At 37.7% G+C, this 20,690-nt stretch overlaps 1 pseudogene across 1 annotated transcript; it reads right to left on the bottom strand.

The window, feature by feature from the left end:
* Positions 1 to 474: 474 nt before the first annotated feature.
* On the bottom strand, positions 475 to 19,317 carry LOC308499384 (pre-mRNA-splicing factor 38A-like; annotated as a pseudogene). The gene is made up of 3 exons: positions 19,158 to 19,317; positions 5,028 to 5,154; positions 475 to 1,285 (listed from the first exon to the last, which is right to left on the bottom strand). The product of its transcript is annotated as a pre-mRNA-splicing factor 38A-like (transcript).
* Positions 19,318 to 20,690: the final 1,373 nt, after the last annotated feature.

The raw sequence follows: 20,690 nt of genomic DNA, 5'->3' as shown, positions 1-20,690 counted from the left end.
GTTTTAGTTTTTGTTTTGGGGGTTTTTTAGGATATAACAAATGGGTCACTAGGTGGCCACATCTTCTCCTTGCCTGTTTTACCCTCCACCCCTCAAATTCTCTCTACCCTCATAAATTTGAGCACAGTCAAGGTTGATTGTACAAAGGGGTCAAAAGCAGCCCTTGGGAAGCAGTATCCTTCAAACTTGTGGGTTAGAATTCAAAAAGAGATACAAAACTCAGCACCTCTTTCATTAAAAAAAAATAAAGTAGAAAAACGTTTAGGTGAAAAAACAAACAAAACCAAAACCCTAAATTATTCTCACAACTGCCTTGGGAGTAGATCTTAATCCTTTCACATAGAAAGATGCCTTCATGTATGCAGGAGGCCATTAGGACTAAAACCAAACTGAATCCATAATTCTTTCCCTCTCCAGCTCTTCCTGTGGCTTTTCTTAGCTCTTTCAGGAGACTTCAAGTAGATTGTGTCTGTGCTATGGTAATGATCTGGGGGACTTGGAGCGGGACCTGTGTTCTCTATTTCAGGACCTGCTGTGGTGATATCTTGGACTCTTGCTCGGATGCTTTTCTCTGTGAGGAGAAGAGCTCCTGCTTTGGGGAGGCTGACAGCCTTCTGGGAGACCCGCTCTTACTCCTCCTGTAGCGTAGTGTGGGCGAGTGCCAGGGATTGTCCAAGTCCCAGCTTCGCCAGCAGTGATCAGGTGATCGTACCCTCTCCAACTTCTCACCCTCCCCTTCCTCCTCTTTGCTGAACTGCACATCATGTGTGTCCTGTTCTAGAGCATCAACCCAAGGCTCCCGTTGCTCAGCTTCCTCTACCACATACCGTTTCTGTAGCCGGGGCAGAATGATATCACAGACACACTGTGCCGTAGGGCCTCAAGAAACTCATCTGCTTGCCTCAGTGCAAACTCCCCACTTCAGTTCTGGCTCCTAATCTTTCAACAGTCGTTGTGCAGAGGCTCCAAGCACTTGTAGCAATCAATTGCACCGCCTGAGCCTCATGTGAAGTGCTCCCAATATGCAGACATACTTGAAATCTTCATTTCTGATGAACTCCACAATGATATCCTTCTTGGGTTCTCATTCTTCAAGATCAGACACAGAAAGGAGGTTGGCTTTACATTGTCCCCATAGACACTACTCATACACCTTAGCTCCATGGCTTTACCAACTACAGGTTCAGCCATAAGTCCAAAACACCCCTCTTTTGAGTGATTGGACTCATAGATTTGTGTCTGAATGATCTTCTCCACCAGGTACTGAGGGCTGGTACTGTGGATGCTGTGCACATCTTCCACATGTGGTTTGTCATTTTAGAATGCCTTCAGTTCTATTTCATGTCCTTTAGTGTGTCCCATCCAGGTTAAAGAAAGCAGTGAGGAAGGGAGAAAGATGGAAAAAGTCTTATTTAAATAGCTTGAAACTGAAAATGCTCCAGCGTTAGGAACTTCCTTCCATGAATAGCATCTTTGATCCAATCAACGAGGGCCTCTGCACCTTGGTGATGGTCAACATGCATCTCCCGCCTCAGAAGGGTTCGAATTGCTTCTGGAGCCACACTTCTGGTCTTGTAAAAATTGCATTTGTAAAACAAGGACAGCTGTTTTTAATACCTCAAAGAATTGGGTTTCTACCCAAATGACTTTTTAGTGATACAGGCCAAACGAAAGGGCTTCTCGCTACAGAAACTCTAAGTTTTCTTTCATTAGTGTTTTAACTCTATTAGTTTCTTAATCATAAATAATATTGTTTTTAACCTGAATCATAGAAATCTCCTACCCCGGCTTTAGATAATTACTCTAAAACTTGTGATTCATACTTGTTGATTGTAATCACTGAAGTCTAATGTTTTCTCCTATCCATTCCGGGCCTAACTCCTCAACAATTAACAACACCTGAATGACTGATTGAATGGTCAAAGGCTCTATAGAGCTAATGATTTATTAATTAAAATCTATTTTTTCTCATTCAGGGGCCTTGGGGATGCGGAGAGTGCCCCAGCAAGGTTACCAGTCGCAACCAAAGAAGCCAATGCATTCTTCCAGGCGGATCTTGAGCCCCCTTCCTCTTATCTGAGATAAGACAGGGTGAGAGTTCCATGAATCCCCCAATAGGTAGGGACAGCTCTGTGCTCCTGTCCAGTGGGAAGCAGATACAGAAGAAAAGACCTTCTATCCCTCAACTTCCCCTACAGATTTTATGGGGATGACGTCTCTCAAGGGGAAAACAAGGCAAGCAGTTAGAGATAGGCATCAGGTCTCTTTATAATCCACAGAATGCAACCACCCAAAAGATTTCCCCTATCTGCCCAAAACCTCCCCTTTTCATTGTAATTATCTACCCCTATGAGGAACAGATGGTTACAAAATACCCAACTAGATTAAACCCATCATTCACACCTGCACAGTAAAGGCCACTATGACCTTCATTTCTCCTGGGCTTCATTATACCTTCTATTATACATATGCCTGGAAGTTCATAAATATCATTATAACAGACTGAATTCTGGGAAGAAACATGTGCAGTCTGAAAAGATGAGGTAATAGCTTCTTGTCAAGCCCAGGTGTCAATCAATTCTCCCACGCCGGAAAGGAACAGCCCATTTGAGAGAAAAAGGGATAAAAAACTCCAGAGCCTAGTTAGTCAGAGTCCTTGAGCCATTCTCTGTTGCTCCAGTCCTCTCCCATTTCTTTGGAGTGTACTATCTCTTTTAATAAACTACTCTTTCACTACGTTATTTCTATGTCTCATCCAATTCTTTGTTCAAGATGCCAAGAACCTGGACACCCACTGAGAAAAGCTTTCTCTCTGGTAATAACAAGTTGATCCATGTATCTAACTACGTTACCTCTTGTGGTAAACAGAGTCCACAGAGCCCCATAAAGCAGTTTCCAGGCTCTCCACCTCACATGGAAAAGTGCTGGCTCGGGTAGTAGATGGCTGTCAGCTGTGGCTAGTTGACCCTCAGCTGTAACCAGTTAGCCAGTTAGCCACTGATATAACTGCCACGGCTGCACTGGTTGGAGAGTCAGTCCGGAGTCGAGAGGCGAGTTGGTTGGTTGGCAGGCAGAGAAGCGGACAGCAGGTTGCAGGTTATGTGACTCCAGCCTCCAATGAGACTATAGTGGTGTGACTCCCCTACCTATGGCTCCGTGGGTGTTTCTTTTCCGCCTAGCCACATCCTGCATTCTTATGTGGGGAGCGGGAGCAGAGACCCCGCAGGCCGCCCAGCACGACAAATGGCGCAGCGAGCAGGGTCTCCCGCATGACACCTCTTTCTTAAAAAAAATCGTTTTCCATAGGATCTTCTTTTTACCTCAATGCTAAAATGAAACTCTCAGTCTCAGCTTCCAATTTGGCCAAATTTCTGATCAAAAGTTATTAAATTCTTTCAACTATTTTGTCAGGTTTTAGCCAGGACAAAGAGTAAATATTTCTGGCAATATTAAACAACCCCATAAACCCTAGATGGCACAAAGATTACTACCTTCCAAAGATCCAGAGTCATTCTTAAAGATTGCCAAAAGAAAGAACTGATAGATTAAAACTAGAAGGCAATAGCTATCCTGGGAGAAAAAAGATCAATAACCAATTGGTTTGGAGTTGGATAGGAAGGGATAATGTAAAATTTTAGTTTTCTCTCATTGGCCCCAGGAGATAATCCATTTACAAAAATTTTTGAGACTCCTCCCGGGGTTTAAGAAATTCTAATTATGGCACTTAAGTCAGCCTTTGACTTTGGAGTGAAAGATAACAGCAAAAGATTGCCTGTAGCCTCAAATTGTTTTATTTTAAAAATGTAACTGTTTTTTGAAGAATGGAAAGGAAGATAGAAGTTAGAGGGAACCAGTTGGAGTTACATCAGTGATCAAGTCTGTCCTGTTGCCTTTTGTCTTAGGTACCTCTTATCTCTTTAATTTTTCATTAGCCTTTTGCAATTTTTCATTGAAGCTACTTTGAAATTTTGAAACCTTTTTGGAAGCTTCTGCATGCCAGTTCTCATTCTGTTTGCTCAATTGGGGAATCCTTTACATTTAAGTGTATTTGTTAAATTATTTTATCTAACTAGAAAGTGCCTCACAATGGCCAAGCAACTCTAGGCTGTCTCCAGCAAAATTTACCTCCTTTGCAAATACCTGGGGTGCCAAAAAAATGTACACAAGTGGACAATTTGTTAACGTTGCTTGTTAACGTTGCTCAAGCAATAGTTTGCCATAATCAGAAGTGTCTAGACGCTGATGGTAACCACTTTGAGCACCTCTTGTAATTGCAGAAGTCAAACATGGCTTGTATTCATCTTTTGTCATTGATACATATCGAGTATTACGATTTTAATGCAGTTTTTTCCTTTCTTAAAATGTATATATATTTTTTTGACACCCTCTGTTTTTGCAGCTTCTGGGACTATAGATAGTAAACATAATAAGCCATTATGCCTTCAGTACACACCTTCAGTATGCCAGAAGGTGGTACACTTAATTATTTGGACATAAATGATCCTGTTTCTTAATATTCATATGAGGCCTCCTGTTGGGCCCAGTCCAATGCTGGACCCAGTCCAACTGTGGCCAGTCATCAAAAATTCCCATGGAACCTTGGATTGGCGAAAGGATTGAACACATTGCAAGGAATGGGATGATCAACTGATTCCAATCAAAATGGAGAACTGCAGCTGCCACCCACAGTTCTCAACGTGGAATCTAGGGGGCTAATTTCACACAAATGGGAACAGCAGACTAAACTCAGCAGTTACCAACGTGGAATCCAGGGACAAAGCTAAGGGTGCAGGTCCATCTGGGGAATTGTCTGAATGCGTAGGGGCTTGGCTCTGGGTAGACATCTACCAGCTGGCTCTGTGAAGACTTCTCTATAGGGAATTGACTCCATGTCTATCCCTATACCCACCTAGTTGTCTTAGGTAGACTTCTCTAGCACCTCAAGCTGATCTGCCTTATAAAGGAAAGCCAATGAGATCAGGAGCCTGAACACAAAGAAAGAGGAGCTCAAACAGAAAGGAACTTACCAAAGGCCCTCAGAAACAGCAAGAAAGACAGTGAACTCAAAATGGGATTTGAGGGCACCACGCCTGTGTTTCTCATTGTCCCCAAATGCCATTAGAAGTTCGTGTCTGTTTCGATGTGGCCACCAATCTGTTAAAATACAAAATTTCAACCAAGTAAATGTGAAGATCTGATTGGCTTTAATTAAGCACTGCATGAATCAGGAGAGCCCTTTTAGTTGCTAGATGGGATGCTGCCCAATTCATGAATCGCTTAATTAAAGCCAGATAGAGCTTCAAACTTACTCCATTGAATTTTGTTTTTTAACAGATGTGAAAAAAATATATTTGTATAAACTTCTATTATTTTGACCTGTTCATTAGATTGTAAACTTTTCCCTTATGGAATCCTGTAGAACATAAATGCCTTATAAATGTTGTTTCATCAAACAATGAAAGAATAAATTACTAGAGAAATAAGTTACTCTAGTATTTTCCGATGTATGTCCACGTACATAAACTGAAGATTCTTTCAATCCTACAATTGTGTATGAATTATTCATTAAGGCATCAAGACTAAAAATACTAAATTAAATAACAAATAATTCCGTGTACACATAAGATAGAATGTTACCTGAGTACTGGTTAAGTTCATCCAAAGAGGACTTGTATCACATGGTCATGGAAATGCAAGCTTTCAAAAGATCTTTGCTGATTTGGAGACCAGCAGGGGAAAAAAAAAAAAAAACTTTTGTGGGTGTCCTGTCCTTTGGATTAAAAGAAGACTTCCAGCTTAAACCACTGTGACTTTAAAACATAAATTCATCTTTCATTTAGAATTCACTCAACTTAAAAAGCGACACCATAATTACAAGTGGTGGTGATTTAATGGACATTACACTTCAGGAAACACCATTTCTCGATAGGGAGGGGACAGCAGGGTGAGTCGAGGTTGCCAGGGCCAGGTCAAGAGCAATACAGGGGTTGGAAGACCTGGGTAAGGCGAGGCTGGGCTAAGGTTTGGGCTGTGGACTACCACGCAAAACAGCAGGAGCACGAATGGATCTGAAACAACCAGTGGGAAAGAGTAAGTCACTGCAAACTTCAAGTTTTGCCAGGAAATTAAGAACAGGAAAGGGAATAAAGAGGTTTCTGAGGCACAGCCCGGGTAGACTGCCCAGGTAACCTACATGGGTAGAGGGAGTTATTCCCAGAGGGAGGGCAGCTGATGAAAAGACCTCCTGCTGGGAAAGGCTGTACGGCACAGATGAAGCTTGGGGTTAGGTCACTGAAAGGCAAGTGCCAAAAAACATCAGTGGATGCTGGTCCAAACTAGACTTCAGGGCGTGTGAACAGAAAATTAAAGTGGACATTCACACTCAGCTTTTCTGTACTACAACAAAACGTCATTCTGTCTCTTAACAGTGGGTTCTGAATTATGTGTGAAATAGCCTGTCTGAAATCAACTGAGATATGCCATCATGTTGCTTCAGAGTTTTTTCCAACGGACAGAGGAAGAAATTGTAATGAATTTTCTCATATATGAAACTTGTGCTTGTTCACTTTGTATTATACAAAGTCTAAATACCAGATAAAAAGCTCTTAGAATATCATTTAGGATTATTCTCATTTAAAGTATGTACTTTTGAAAACTGCCTCTTTAATCTTTATTTTTACTAAATTGTTAATATAAATATCAATAGAAATGACAGTGGCACACAGACTGATAGGAAGTTTTTATAAATTGATCTGCAAAAATTGTTAATAAAGTTGCTTTCTAAGCTTTTAATTTCTGTGCTTCTAAGTTATATAGCCACGAAGAGCAAAAATCATAATTTCAAACAACAGAAAAATCTCTATCCAGTCTCTTGTAAGGATTTACTTGTTCCATCAAGGAAAACTATTCAGGAATTATAAAGTAACATAATAAGAATAACATATTTTACTCTTTTTCAGATGGTGTGCTCTGATTTTCATATTGTAAGATTCTGTTTTAAATTTCTTAAGTTAGCCTTAAGAAATTTTGAAATCTCTTACCTAGTCCAAACTGAGCCTCAGGATCACAGAACATCTAAATGAACAGCAGTGTTATGACTAGAATCTGAATTTCCTGAATTTCCACCACAGTCCATTTCAATTAGAACATAGGCAAATAAAACAAAATCGATCAAACTGATGTTGGATTTTTTAAAAAATGATAAGTTTTTATAATAATGATAAAGATTTTGCCAGTATTTATAATAAATGATACTCAAAATAAAAGGAAAGTACAATCTTATCAGTGTAGTAAAGAACAAGTTTTCAATTTGTAATAGTGATCCAAATATAAAACTTTATGGATCAAGGCCATATTGCACTGTTAAGTTCATATTTTAGCCCCTAGAAATCAGAGTATAATGGAAGTATATATTATAACTGTAGAGGAGGAATTGTGCCAATGTAATAAAATTCAATACCATAAGTTTTCAATTTTACACCCAAAATGTAAAAAAGTAAACAAATAAGAACACATTGAGAAATTATGCAGAAAACCTATTAAATGTTTAAGGGGCAATAAAACTGCCACCAACCCATTAAATATTCTCTTGTAACCATTAGATCAAGAGCCAATAGTACCAAAGTTTCCACAATTCAAAAAAAAAAAAAAAAGAGAGAGAATATCGTAAAGAACAGTCTTACTGAAAAATCGCAAAAATGGCTTAGTCATGGATGAGAAAATAAATGTGCTGAATATTCTCAAAATTATACCTACTTGCACTATTGTGCAACATAAGCAAAGTAATCACTGCAAGAAGATAAGGGTTGAGGATAGGTTTTACTGTAGGATAATATTAAGAACTGGAGAAGCTTCAAATTCCTTAACAGAAACTTTGGAACATATTAACCTAAGAATATGATGCACAGTTTATTTGTTTTAAACAAAATTGGAAAGGGAACATATACTATGTTTTAAATGGGGCAAAGAAAATGAAATAATTTCCAAATATAGCACACGTATCCTGTATAGGATACGAATATGCTTTGTGAATCAAAAAAACTATTGATTTAAGTGATACATTTGTGTAATGTTAAAGAGAACACATCACCATTTTGATCAAATATTTACTGACAATATGAAAGATTTCTCTAACAATATATTTGAATTATTTTAGTCAGACTTATTGAATTTCAAAGAAGAGAACTCAATCAAAGAGGCTTTTATTGTTAGGACAGATGTGGAATCTTGGTTTTCTAACAGGTGTTTTTAGAAAAGCACATGGTAGATAGAACTATAGCCAGGTTCTACCATCAAGAAGGGAGGCACTTATTTTGATCAACATTTTATTGTATCCACCTGACTTATTTAAGATCTGGAGTCAGGCTGCCTGAATTTGAATCCTGAGCTCACCACTTGCTAGTCATGTAATAACATTTTTATTAAAAAAATATTTTGTAGCTATAATTGGAAAAACATAGCACTTAAGTATATTCACTGCCTTTGTCTGCTATTCTTCTATTTTCAAATACAATTCACAATTTAAATAGCAAAGAAGAATAAAATTCACTTCAGCATCTATATAGATTTAGTAATATGGCTGATGTCTCTTTCTTTAAGAATTTCACATCTTCAAATGTATCCTAATGGCCTTGCCAGACAAATGGAACAGAAATCAGAGAGCTGAGCCCGTGTAGGGTATCATATATAGGAAATCCTCCCCACAATAAGTTGAGGTGCCAATGGGTCACACCTTCACGATAAAGTTGAGAATCATAGGTAAGCCAGCCCTTGCCTGGATTTGCAGGCCAAGTTCACACCACCTGGGTTGTATAGGGAAATTAAGGAGTTTCTATGTTAGCAGTGTCCCCAGGATGATGTAACTATATACACATTAAAGCAAAAAAAAAAAAAAAATTTCTAGAAGAGTTATTTGATAAAGACAAAATATTTAATTCACCAAGAAAATATAACAACTTAAAATTTCTATGCACCTCAGAATATAGCCTCAAAAGGCATAAAGTGAGGGAATGTACCTCAACATAATAAACGCCATATATGACAAGCCTAAGCTAACATCATATCCAGTGGTAAAAAGATGAAAATTGTTCCTGTAAGATCAAGAATAAGAAAAGAATGACCACTGTTACCACTTTTGTTCAACATAGTATTGGAAGTCTTCACCAGAGCAGTTAGGCAAGAAAAAAGATCAAAGTCATCCTAATCAGAAAAAAAAAAAGTAAAACTCAATATTTGTTGATGACATGATATCATATATAGAAAACCCAAGGACTCCACCAAAAAATCTTTTGGAATTAATAAACAAATTAAAGTTCGAGGATAAAAAATCAATATGAAAAATTTGTTGTGCTTCTATACATTAATAATGAACTATCAGAAAGAGAATTTAAGAAAAAAATCAAATTCACAACTGCATCAAAAAGAATAAAATACCTAGAAATAAATTTAACCAAGGAGGTTAAAAACTAAAAGCTATAAAATATTGATGAAAGAAATTGACGATGACACAAATAAATGCAAAAATATTCCATACTCATGGATTGGAAGAATATTGTTAAAATGTCCGTACTACCCAAAGCAATCTAGAAATCCAAAGCAATCCCTATCAATTCCAATGGCATTTTTCACAGAAATAAAATAATCCTAAAATTTGTACAGAACCACACACACAAAAAAAAATACAAATAACCAAATAAATCTTGAGAAAGAAGAACATAGCTGGACACATCATGGTCCCTAATTTCAAGCTATATTACAAAGCTATAGCAACCAAAACAGTATGGAATTGGCATAAAGACACATAGGAGGTAAGCATATATAATGGGGAAAGGACAGTCTCTTCAATAAATGATATTGAGGTAACTAGACAGCCACACGCAAAAAATAAAACTGAACCACTCTTTTACACCATACACAAAAACTAACTCAAAAAGGATTAAAGACTTGAGCATAAGACCTGAAACCATAAGACTCCTAGAAGAAAATATAGATGGTAAACTCTTGACATGAGTCTTGGCAATGAGTTTTTGGATTTGATATCAAAAGCAAAAGAAACAAAAGGAAAATAAGCGGGACATCAAACTAAAGCAAATCATTAACAAAACAAAAAAATCTACTGGATTGGAGAAAACATTTGCAAATAATGTATCTGACAAGGTGTTAATATCCAAAACATATAAAGAATTCATGTAACTCAATAGCAACAAAACAAATAATTTAATTTAAAATGGCAGAAGAATGGAATAGACAGGAAGAAATACAGATGGCCAAAAAATACATGAAAAGGTGCTCAACATCACTAATCATCAGGGAAATGCAAATCAGAACCACAATTACGTATCACCTCACCTACTAGAATGATTATTATGAAAAAGACAAGAAATAATTATTGGCAAAGATGTAGAGAAAAGGGAACCCTTGTGCAGTTGGTAGGAATGTAAATTGGTGCAGGCTCTATAGAAAACAGTATGGAGGTTTCTCAAAAAAATTAAAAATAGAACTACCACCTGATCCAGCAATTCCCCTTCTGGGTATTTATTCAGAGAATAAAACACTAACTTGAAAAGATATGTGTACTCCATGTTCATTGCAGCATTATTTACAATAATCAAGACGTGGAAAAAACCTAAGTGTAAACTGATGGATGAATGGATAAAGAAATTATGACACATGCATGAAATATTATGCACCTATAAAAAGAGGGAAATCTTGCTATTTGCAACAACAAAGATGGAACTTGAGGGCATTATGCTAAGTGAAATAAATCAGATAGAGAAAGACAAATACTGTATGATCTCACTTATAAGTGGAATCTAAAAACTAAACAACAAAAAGCTGAACACATAGATACAGAGAACAGATTGGTGGTTGCCAGAGGCAGGGACTAGGTAGAATGGGTGAATGTGATCAAAAGGTCCAAATTTTCAGTGATAAGTCCTGGAGATGAAATGTATAGCATGGCGACTATAGTTAATACTGTATTGTATATTTGAAAGTTGCTAAGTGTAAATCTTAAAAGTTTTCATCACAATGTGGTGATCATTTTGCAATACATACATATATTGAATCATTATGTTGTACAGCTTAAATTAACATAAGTCAATTATATCTCAATAAAAATGCACAAAGTAAAATGACAGAATTAAAAGAAAGAATAGGAAGTCAAAATGGGAGTTCTATGAGTAACTTGATAGTAGAAATAAACAAAAATGCAGTAAGATTAAAAGAGATCAAATTACTGATTAACAAATTTGACCTAATGGACATATATATCATCTCTAGGCCCAGAGGACTTCACTAGAGACATCTACCAAACGTTTAAATAAGGAAATCATCCTGTCTTACACAAGCCATTTCAAAAACAGAAAAAGAAGAAACTCTCCACGTCATTTTGTCATTTTTCACCAGCAAAAACAGCAAGACAATGTAATTGTGAAGACAAAAAATAGTGATAAAAATATTAAGTCCTAGCAATAAACATAACACAAACTATACAGGGACTTTATATAGAAATCTAGAAAACTTTATTGACAGACTTCTAAAGGACTTAAATAGAGAGCTATACTAGGTTCACAGATTGGGTTGTATTGACCAAACGCAGTAACATTAGTATGGGACGATAAGGGATGAGAAATATACTGCAGTCTAAGTGGTTGGCCTCTACAAATACACCACTTGAGACTCAATAAATGCACGAGAAGAGCACAAGCAGAATACTTTGCCAAGGGCCACAGGACTTTTTCTGTGACTGAAAACTAGGAATGTTAAGAGGCTCCCACATCCATCCTTCGGTGATTTGCATCTGGGAACCAGTGCAGGAGGAGGAATGGGTCCACACAATGACTACCAGAAACATATTCAGCCAGGTTTCTTGCTGATCGATCAAGTTGAGAATATCAACTATTCTTCGAGTCCAGTGCTGGTAGTCTATCTTTAAAGCCTATGCTTTTTTGAGCCGCTAAATCGGTTTAGTTCTGGCTTTTTTGACAGGGAAAAAAGTCATCTTATGTCATAAATAACAACTAAAATCCACTTATTGATATTTTAAAAATTACATTCTTCACACTTCATACCTCAAGAAATTTTGACATAATTTTTTTAAAAAGTATTCACCTTTTTCTAATAAACAATTTCTCTATGAGAAGTGTATTTGTCAGGAATCTCCAGAGAAACAAAACCAATAGAATATATTGATGAGAGAAAGAGGGAGAGAGAGATTTATTTTAAGGAATTGGTTCACATGACCGTAGGGGCTGACAAGTCTGAAATCTGCAGGGCAGGCCAGTAGGCTGGAAATCCTGGGGCAAGTTGATGTCGCAGTCTTGAGTGAGAAGGCAGAGTAGAGGCTGAATTCCTTGCTCTGCAAGGGACCTTAGTCGTTTCTCTTATGGCCTTCAACTGTATGAAGTTCATCCACATCATGGAGCATACTGATTTAAATGTCAATCACATCTAAAAAAATACCTTCACAGCAACAGCGAGACTATTACTTGGCCAAACAACAGGGTATCAGAGTATAACTAGTTGACACAAATTTAAGTATCACAGTAAGGGAACGTTTTCATTCACTTGAGACTGAGACCATCAGAGCCTTTTAGAGTCTTCACCCAGCAGTTTCACTCACAACAGAGGTTTCTTGTCATCCTAGAAAACTGCCTCTTCTTCTATTAGAGCTTATTCATTTCTGATTAATTGTGAGATATCTCACTTAAAAGAAAATAATTACACCCTGAGAGATGAGGATAGGAGATTAAGGAATTTCCCAAAGAAAATGTTCTGTGATCATCTCCCCTAACCAGGAGTATGAGAGAACTACTGTCTAGTTTGTGGTATGCACAGAGATAAACCTTTGTATACATCAGTAAATTGTGTCTTTCTGTGCAAGATAAGTCAGATCAACTAATAATAAAGATCCTGCTTCGGAGTGGGTCAGGAAGAAATAAGGCAATAAAGAGAGAGCCCCATTTAGGCTTTAGTTGAATGTAGACGAATTAGTGGGGAATGAGAAACCTTAATGACGAAGGAAGTCTTGGTGGCCCCAGGACCCTTTTTGGGACTGAAAACTGGGAATTTTAAGAGGCTCCAATATCTTTAGGTGATTTGCTTCTGGAAGCCAGTGCAGGAGAGAGGGGTGCGTCCACACAATGGCTTTGCAGAAGCAATATCTGAGGGCTGAGTTGTGCACATCTTGTTTATTCAGATTGTCATTAGTTCCTAATTCAAACCCATGGTTTCCTTTTTTGAACCAATCACCAAAGGTAGGGTATGCACCATCAGGAATGGGAGAAGCAGGGATACTAACTACCATATTTAACAACTCATGGCACCAAGTGATCAAAGTGAATGTTGATGGTAGCTCAAGATAAGGATCCAGAACGCTCTAGCTACGCCAGCACTTAACCCTTAGGTTGCTGGATAGTGGGGAGGTTTGGGTAGCCCATGGGGGCAGGGTCATGCTGTTGGGTAGCAGAGAGCACTGGAGTGGGGATGGAATGGAGGAATGGACCTCAAGGTAGTGATCATCTTCAAACCAACATAAACTGGTCAATTTAGCCAACAGGTGCTACTGTGTTTCCTCGCAAATAAGACCTAGCCGGACCATCAGCTCTAATGCGTCTTTTAGAGCAAAAATTAATATAAGGGTCTTATTTTTTGCTCTAAAAGACGCATTAGAGCTGATGGTCCGGCTAGGTCTTATTTGCGGGGAAACACGGTATCTGGGGTTTATGAGATGAACCCAGGGGAGAATACGTGGAGAATAGAGGCACATGACACTTCCTTCATTCTTCTTCATGTAGTACACGTCATTAAATCGGGCTCTTTTCTTTTTTGAAATGCCCAGTGTTAAAAGAGCTCAATTTGATTGTCTACCTGAAGAAGTCGGGGAGGAGTAGGATAAGCCATAATTATCCTTTCCCCTAATTTCTGTAGTCAACTCAGAAGTAATCTGAAACATGAACTTTTACACAAAGTCCATCTTTTAGTTATTTGAACTTAGAAAACATTATTTTTATAACTTGGCTTTACTTAATATTTTTTTAAAATCAGAAATTTCAATGTTTCTTAAGGCCCATCAGCAGTGAGGCAAAGAGAGTAAGTCACACTGAGCAAACAAATGTATTTGAGAAGGCAGCATTATTTAATTGTTGTACTTAGTTCCTTCACTTAAAGATGTCACAGAGAAGTGCAATGATGGCAGTTTTTATATTTCCTAGACAAAAAGTCATTGAAAAAATAAAAATTACTAGATGTTTAATTGTAAACAAATTACATAGTCTCTGTTTTAGTTCGCAACTGTAAAGTGGGATGTTAAAAATAGTACTTATCTCACAGGTTTGTAAAAAATAAAAGGGATAATCCATAGGAAGTTCTTAGCACAATGCCAAGCACACAGGAAGTGATTTAAAATAGTTGTTACAATTATTAATGATAAAATTGTGGTTTTGAGAACCCTAAGTCAGTTTGGTTCAACCATGTGCCCAGAAATCAACAGGAAGGAAAGGATAAGGAAGCCTTGTGTCAATAGAAATAATTTGAATTTACATGAATAAAACAAGGAGGAGGTAGTAGCAACTATTAATCTGTGATTTTCTAAGTAACAAATTTGAATTAAATCTCAGTATTATAAAAGGCTTCTCATAACCACAATTCAAAAATATTCATGTTTCATGTGCAATGGAAAATAGCAATAAAATTTAATTTTTACTTAATTCATATGTAATACATTCATAGAAAACATTTATGACCTTCTTTAAAAATATTTTTAGCCACTAAAATTATATTTTTATAGTACCACATACATGTTTCTTTTCTATTATATACCTACTATGTATAAAATAATTTGATTTGTTGATTTATGTTTTGCAAATATTTTTTCACACATTGTGTCTTTTCACTTTTTAAAAATGATAAACCTAGGTTTCTTTTTATTTTAATGAAGAATTCATTGAGATTTTCTTTGTGTATGTATGAGAGAGATATTTTAAAGACTTTATGCTACTCCAGGTAATAAAAAAAATGTTCCTACATTTTATTCAGCACTTTTGAAGGTTTATTTTTCACATTTCCATTTTTATCCACTTCACTTGAAATAAGTCTTTTTGTATAATGTCAAGAATAAATCTAATTTTCCCCATATATGGAAAACCAATAATGGCTGCACCATTTATTGAAAAGACGACTTTCTGTGGCTGATCTGCCAAGCCACCTCTAATATAGATCAAGTTTTCATGTTTTCATGGATTTGAACCTCAACTGTCTGTTTCCATTGATCTGTTTGCCTTTCCTTGTGTCAATACTACTCCAATTACTGTTACAGAACATATTGGTTATACAAAAAGATTTACTGCAAGGAGACTTAAAATGATTAAATCCTTTAGGGCATTAGTAATAACTTAATTGTAAAAAAATCTAACTCATGTATTTCAGGAACTATATAGTCTGTAAAAACAATAAGCTACATTTCCTTTGTGGCCATAGGGTTCAACATTTACTTATCATGGGTAAAAACTCTGGTCACTTAACAATATCGATCGAACTTAATGCCCATACATGCAATGAATGAATGGATGATTGACAATCATCAGATGCAGAATTTCTGCCATGTTGTTAGAAACCTACTTCATTACTCAATAATCATCCTTTAGTTTTGCAATTCTTATGACAAAGGTGTGTAAGCCAAAAATTGTTCTTGTTCAAAGCTCAGAGCTTCTAGGAGTGGCCTCAACAAAGGCATTGTTTCTTTTGTCCTGGCAAGATTTTCAAAATATATACACAGACCTAAGTGTTTGTGTTGAGACACCCAGAGCCAGTTGTCAGCAGAAAACAGAGCTTTTACTGCAGCAGGAGAAACTGCTCTCCAATAAGGAGAAAGGAAATGAAGGATATAATAGATCTTCGCCTTAAGGCAAGTCCAGGCAGCTGTTGAGGATCTTTTTAAAAATTTTATGGCAAATTGGCATCTCATTTTGAAGTTATACAAAATTGATTATCCAAAAGTCAGTTGGAAAAGCAGCAGCAGGAAATGAGTTTTATTCTATGGTAATTTCACTTTCAAGAAGAGAGTAGGGTGTTCACAGTAGAAGCACTAAATATATCAGGATGATATTTAGTAAGAGTCCAGAAACAATTTCTGGCATGTGTCAGAGAGAGAGGAAAGTAGTCTCCATGAAGACCACAAGCATCCAAAGCTAAGGGGTTTCTTGAACTCACGGAATTGGAGCAATATACTTTCAAAATATGTCTGAAGGCATACTTAGCTCCTAAATTAAATAAAACTCTTTCTGGAATTAAAAGCTGTTTTCGAAAACTCGTATTGCTCTAAGTGACTATTTCTGAACTTACTTTTATTGAGTATTTTATAACTTCCTTTTATGAAAACTATAAAATTTTAAGTTAACCAAAATCTGTTAAGAAAATAGTGAAATACCATGGAAAACCTCTGAAAATCTCTCCAATTCAAAGACAGTGATATGCTTATCAGGAATGTCTGCTCAACGAAAAGTTATTATGATCCCTAAGATTTTAAAGTGTTTTAAAGTGTTCACTAGATGCAGACAGTACTATTGCCTATAAACTTTATACCTTTATGAGGTAAGGTAATATTTTTTTCCCATTTGACAGATGAGAAAACTGAGGCTTAGACAAATTAAGTAACTTTTCTAAGGTTGCATTTCTAGGAAACAGTGGAAATGAACTGGAATTAGGTCTAATTTAAGTCTAAAACCCCCATCATTTTTTCTAAACCAATGGGGTATAAGCACCACATGACAGCTGCAGTTGGCAGATAATGGCGCCAAGGAAGTCCACATCCTCCTCCTCAGAACCTGGCAACATGGTATCTCCATGGCAGAAGGAACTTGGAAGATGTGATTACATTAAGGATCTGTAGATGGAAAGATTATTGTGAAGGTGTGCCAATGTAATCACAAGGGTCCTTACACATGAAAGAGGGAGAGTCAGAGAAGGAAATGTGATGATGGAAGGAGAAGTCACAGTGATGCAACTATTGGAAGGGGCTGAGAGTCAAGAAATACAGTCAGATGCCAGAAGGGGGAAAAGACAAGAAATAAATTTGTCCCTAGAGCCTCCAGAAGTGCAACACAGCCCTGCCAAACCCTTGTTTTTAGCCCTCCAATTTTCATTTTGAACCTCTACACACATTTGGACCTCTACACACAAAAGTACATATTGGTACCAATTCCAATGTGTATTTTTTTTCCACACCACCGAGTAATTCTCCAACGCCAGCTGGGTATCCTACAATTTAAGTCAATCCTGACACTGTCTACCTGGAGATAGTCCAGATCCCACAGGTTAAGGGTTCAGTCCCACAAGACTCCCCCTCCCCCCCTTCAGATGTCAATCGCAAGTCCAGGTTATCACCTGTGCTTCTGACCAACTGGCTGTGATTTGGAGGTTCCAACAACTCCTTGCTTAGATTCAATTAATTTGCTAGAATGGCTCACAGAACTCAGATAAACAATTTACTTAATTTGTAAATTTTTAAAAAACCCTAGATTTATTGTAAAAGGATATAAATCAGGACAGCCAGATGGAAGGGATACGTAATGTAAAGTATCGGGAAAGAGCTTGGAGGTTCCATGTCCTTTCTAGGCACTCCACTCTCCCAGAACCTCTACAAGTTCACCAATCCAGAAGCTCTCTGAACCTTATCTTTTTGGGTTTTTATGGAGGCTTCATTACATAGGCATGGTTGATTAATGCATTGGCCATTGGTGATCAAACACAATCTCCAGGCCCCCTTCCTCTCTCTGAAGGTCAGGGGGTGGGGCTAAAATTTCCAACCCTCCAATCACAAGGTTGGTTCCTTGGCAATGAGCCCCCCTCCTTAGGTGTTTTCCAAAAGTGACATAACAGAAGTCACCTTTATTGTTCTCATCATTTAGGCAATTCAAAGGTTTTAGGAGCTCTGTACCAGGAATGGGGACAAAGACCAAATATATATTTCTTACTACAAATAACAATATGTAACTTCTGACTTCTAGAATTATAAGATAGTAAAATTCTGCTGTTTTCAACCATTAAATTTTTGATAATTTGTTATAGCAGAAATAGGAAACTAATAACAGCAGCTAAATAATTAATTCAAATTATTTAATACCCCTGATTAATTCAGAACTGGATTCAATGACTAGAAATACAAGTACTTAGTAAATGTTTGTTGAATTGAATTGATAGGGTCTAACGTGTAAGTCAATTTGAAATCCAAAACATGAGACGTAAGTAGATGTTAAGATACTATGGATTTGTGAAGATTTCTCAGATCTATGGTGTTCCCAAACTTAGGGTGATGTTGGGCATCCCTCTGCTGAAACATCCAAAGCTCTGGTTTTCAGTGGCTGGCAAGTATCTCCAATCATTTCTACTTTATTCATAAATGAGGGCATGAATGGACATAGACTCCCTAAGAAAAAATACAATGACAATGTAATGTCAACATCAGGGAAGGCTGCATGAAACAGAGTTTGAACTGTGTACAACTTGAAAGCCTGTTCTAAACTCTCATTCAGAGGTAGGGAGCTTCTAACTCATGCCCCAGGTTAGACTCATGCCAGATCCCAAGGACTGTCTGTTGGGAGCTACTAGATATCACTTGCTGGAGGACATTTATTAATTTGTTTAACAAATACTTGTTGAATATTTACTATTACATGAACAAGACAGACCAAGTTCCTGTTCTACAGAGCTTATGTGCAGACTGGAGAAGCAGTAAATAAACAAAGCATTGCAGAAACAGGTATGTCAATGGAATCATGCTAAATTCTGTGATGGAGAAGGACAGTCGGGGGCCAAATGTAGTCTGGAGACCAGAGTGAGTCAACCTTCGGGGGAAGATTAGAAAATGTTTTTGAAAATGGTATGAAATTATTTTTAAAAAAAGCCGATAAGATCTTCTTATATAATGTGACTATAAAGTAAAGGCAAAGTTCTAAAGTCATGAAAAACATGACTACATGAGCATACAGGATTTTTATTTTAGAAGACATACATTTCTGAAAGGCAAACCTGATAGCCATGTTTTTGTTAAAAACTATTCAGTGGTTTCCCTCAGCCCCAGAATTATGTCCAAACTCCTGGAAGTGGCCCTTGTGATCTGTGGTTTGCTTCCCTCCATAGTCCTCCTCTTGCGCCCTCACCCTTCTCTTGATGAGCTCCGGCTCTTCCTTCTGCAGTGACCAGCTTTGCCAAAGCTGCCCCTGGAAGTCCTGTCTGATGCCTCCTCTGGGTCACGTGCCCCTCCCTGTGTGCTGTGGCTCCTTGTACGCTCCCGCCACTAGCACTCACCACCATGGGCATCAACGGCTTATGTAAGTGCTTATGTTCTAGAGACATTATAATTCCATGAGTGCTGTGAAGGCGGGGTCCATGCTCTCTCATTCATTGGGGATGGAAATGCATAAAGGCCTAGGAAACGGAATGGTGGCAGGAAGGAGAAGAAAGGAGGAAACTGTGCTGTGGTCCTCTGCGTGCGTGATAGACACCTGTATTAAAGACAAGTAAGGAGGTTACAGAGAATCATCCCTAAGCATGTACCTCCGGGTCACACTGCCTGGGTTTGGCTCCCAGGCCCTCTCCTTGCCATGTGGCAGGCCTAGGGCTGTTGATGTAATATATTAAAGCCGCAGGGAGTTAGGCAAGATTGGAGCTTAAACTCATCCTACTGCTCACCAAGGCTTATTCCCTGGTGCAAGGCTGTATCTGCTCCGAGAAAGGGGCACTTCTTCCTTGGGTATAGACGATATCGATATCTAAGACATCTTCACTGTATCTCCCTCCCTTGGGGAGCTATATGGACATAGAGGGGCAGGCACCTTTTTATAACAATTTTATCCAGTGGGGCAAATTTCTGTAATTTGTCTACGCTTAGATAGTTAGACAGTGACTTTTTAAAAGTTTGGTGCAAGAGCCAGATACAGGCTAGTCTACCAGGTTGATATCTTGGGCAAGGTACCAATCTTTCAGTCAACTTCAGCCTCATCACTACCTATATGTCATGGGGCTCTTCCAAAGTTTATGTTAGATGATCCATGTAAGACCCTTAGTACATAGTAAGTGTTCAAAATTGGCAGCAATTTTAATTGTTTAAAACATTCACGAGCCCATGCCACCATTTTGTCTTAAAAAAGAAAAAAAAAAAGCCTTAGAAACTGTGCCCTGTCCCAAATGCCTTATAGGAGGCGCCAGAAGTTTCAAAGATGCCTTCTTATCTGCCTGTTCTGCTTACATTTCTTGTTAAATCTTTCTTTGTTCATTATGCCCTTCTAGGCTCACTTGTAAAACTGCAGGATGCTGATTTCCTTACACATAATATAATTCTCACAATGGATATTTAAAATTTATGACCAAATCTCCCACATGAAGGTGGTCTGGCAGCCATAATTTTTTCCTTCTGTGCATAAATGACTATTAAACTTGTTGGCGTTTTGCAGACAGGTTTTGATGAACTATGATATTTTGCTTAAAATCATTCCAAGAATAATGTCAGACTTCGTAATTGCCTTACCCATGACCACCAGCAAGCAAAATTCACCTCCAACTGCACAGCTTATATTAAAAGGAATCAAACTACAACCGCAGACAGAACTGCGAACTCGAGGACACAGGGCAGACAGGTCTTTTTCTGCAAGGGAATGTACTCAGAAGTGGCACAGAGCTCAGATGATAAATAT

This window comes from Rhinolophus hipposideros (assembly GCF_964194185.1).
Source record: "Rhinolophus hipposideros genome assembly, chromosome: 1".
Lineage (NCBI taxonomy): Eukaryota > Metazoa > Chordata > Mammalia > Chiroptera > Rhinolophidae > Rhinolophus > Rhinolophus hipposideros.
Note: the sequence above shows the minus strand (reverse complement) of the source record. Positions and strands in the feature narration are given on the sequence as shown.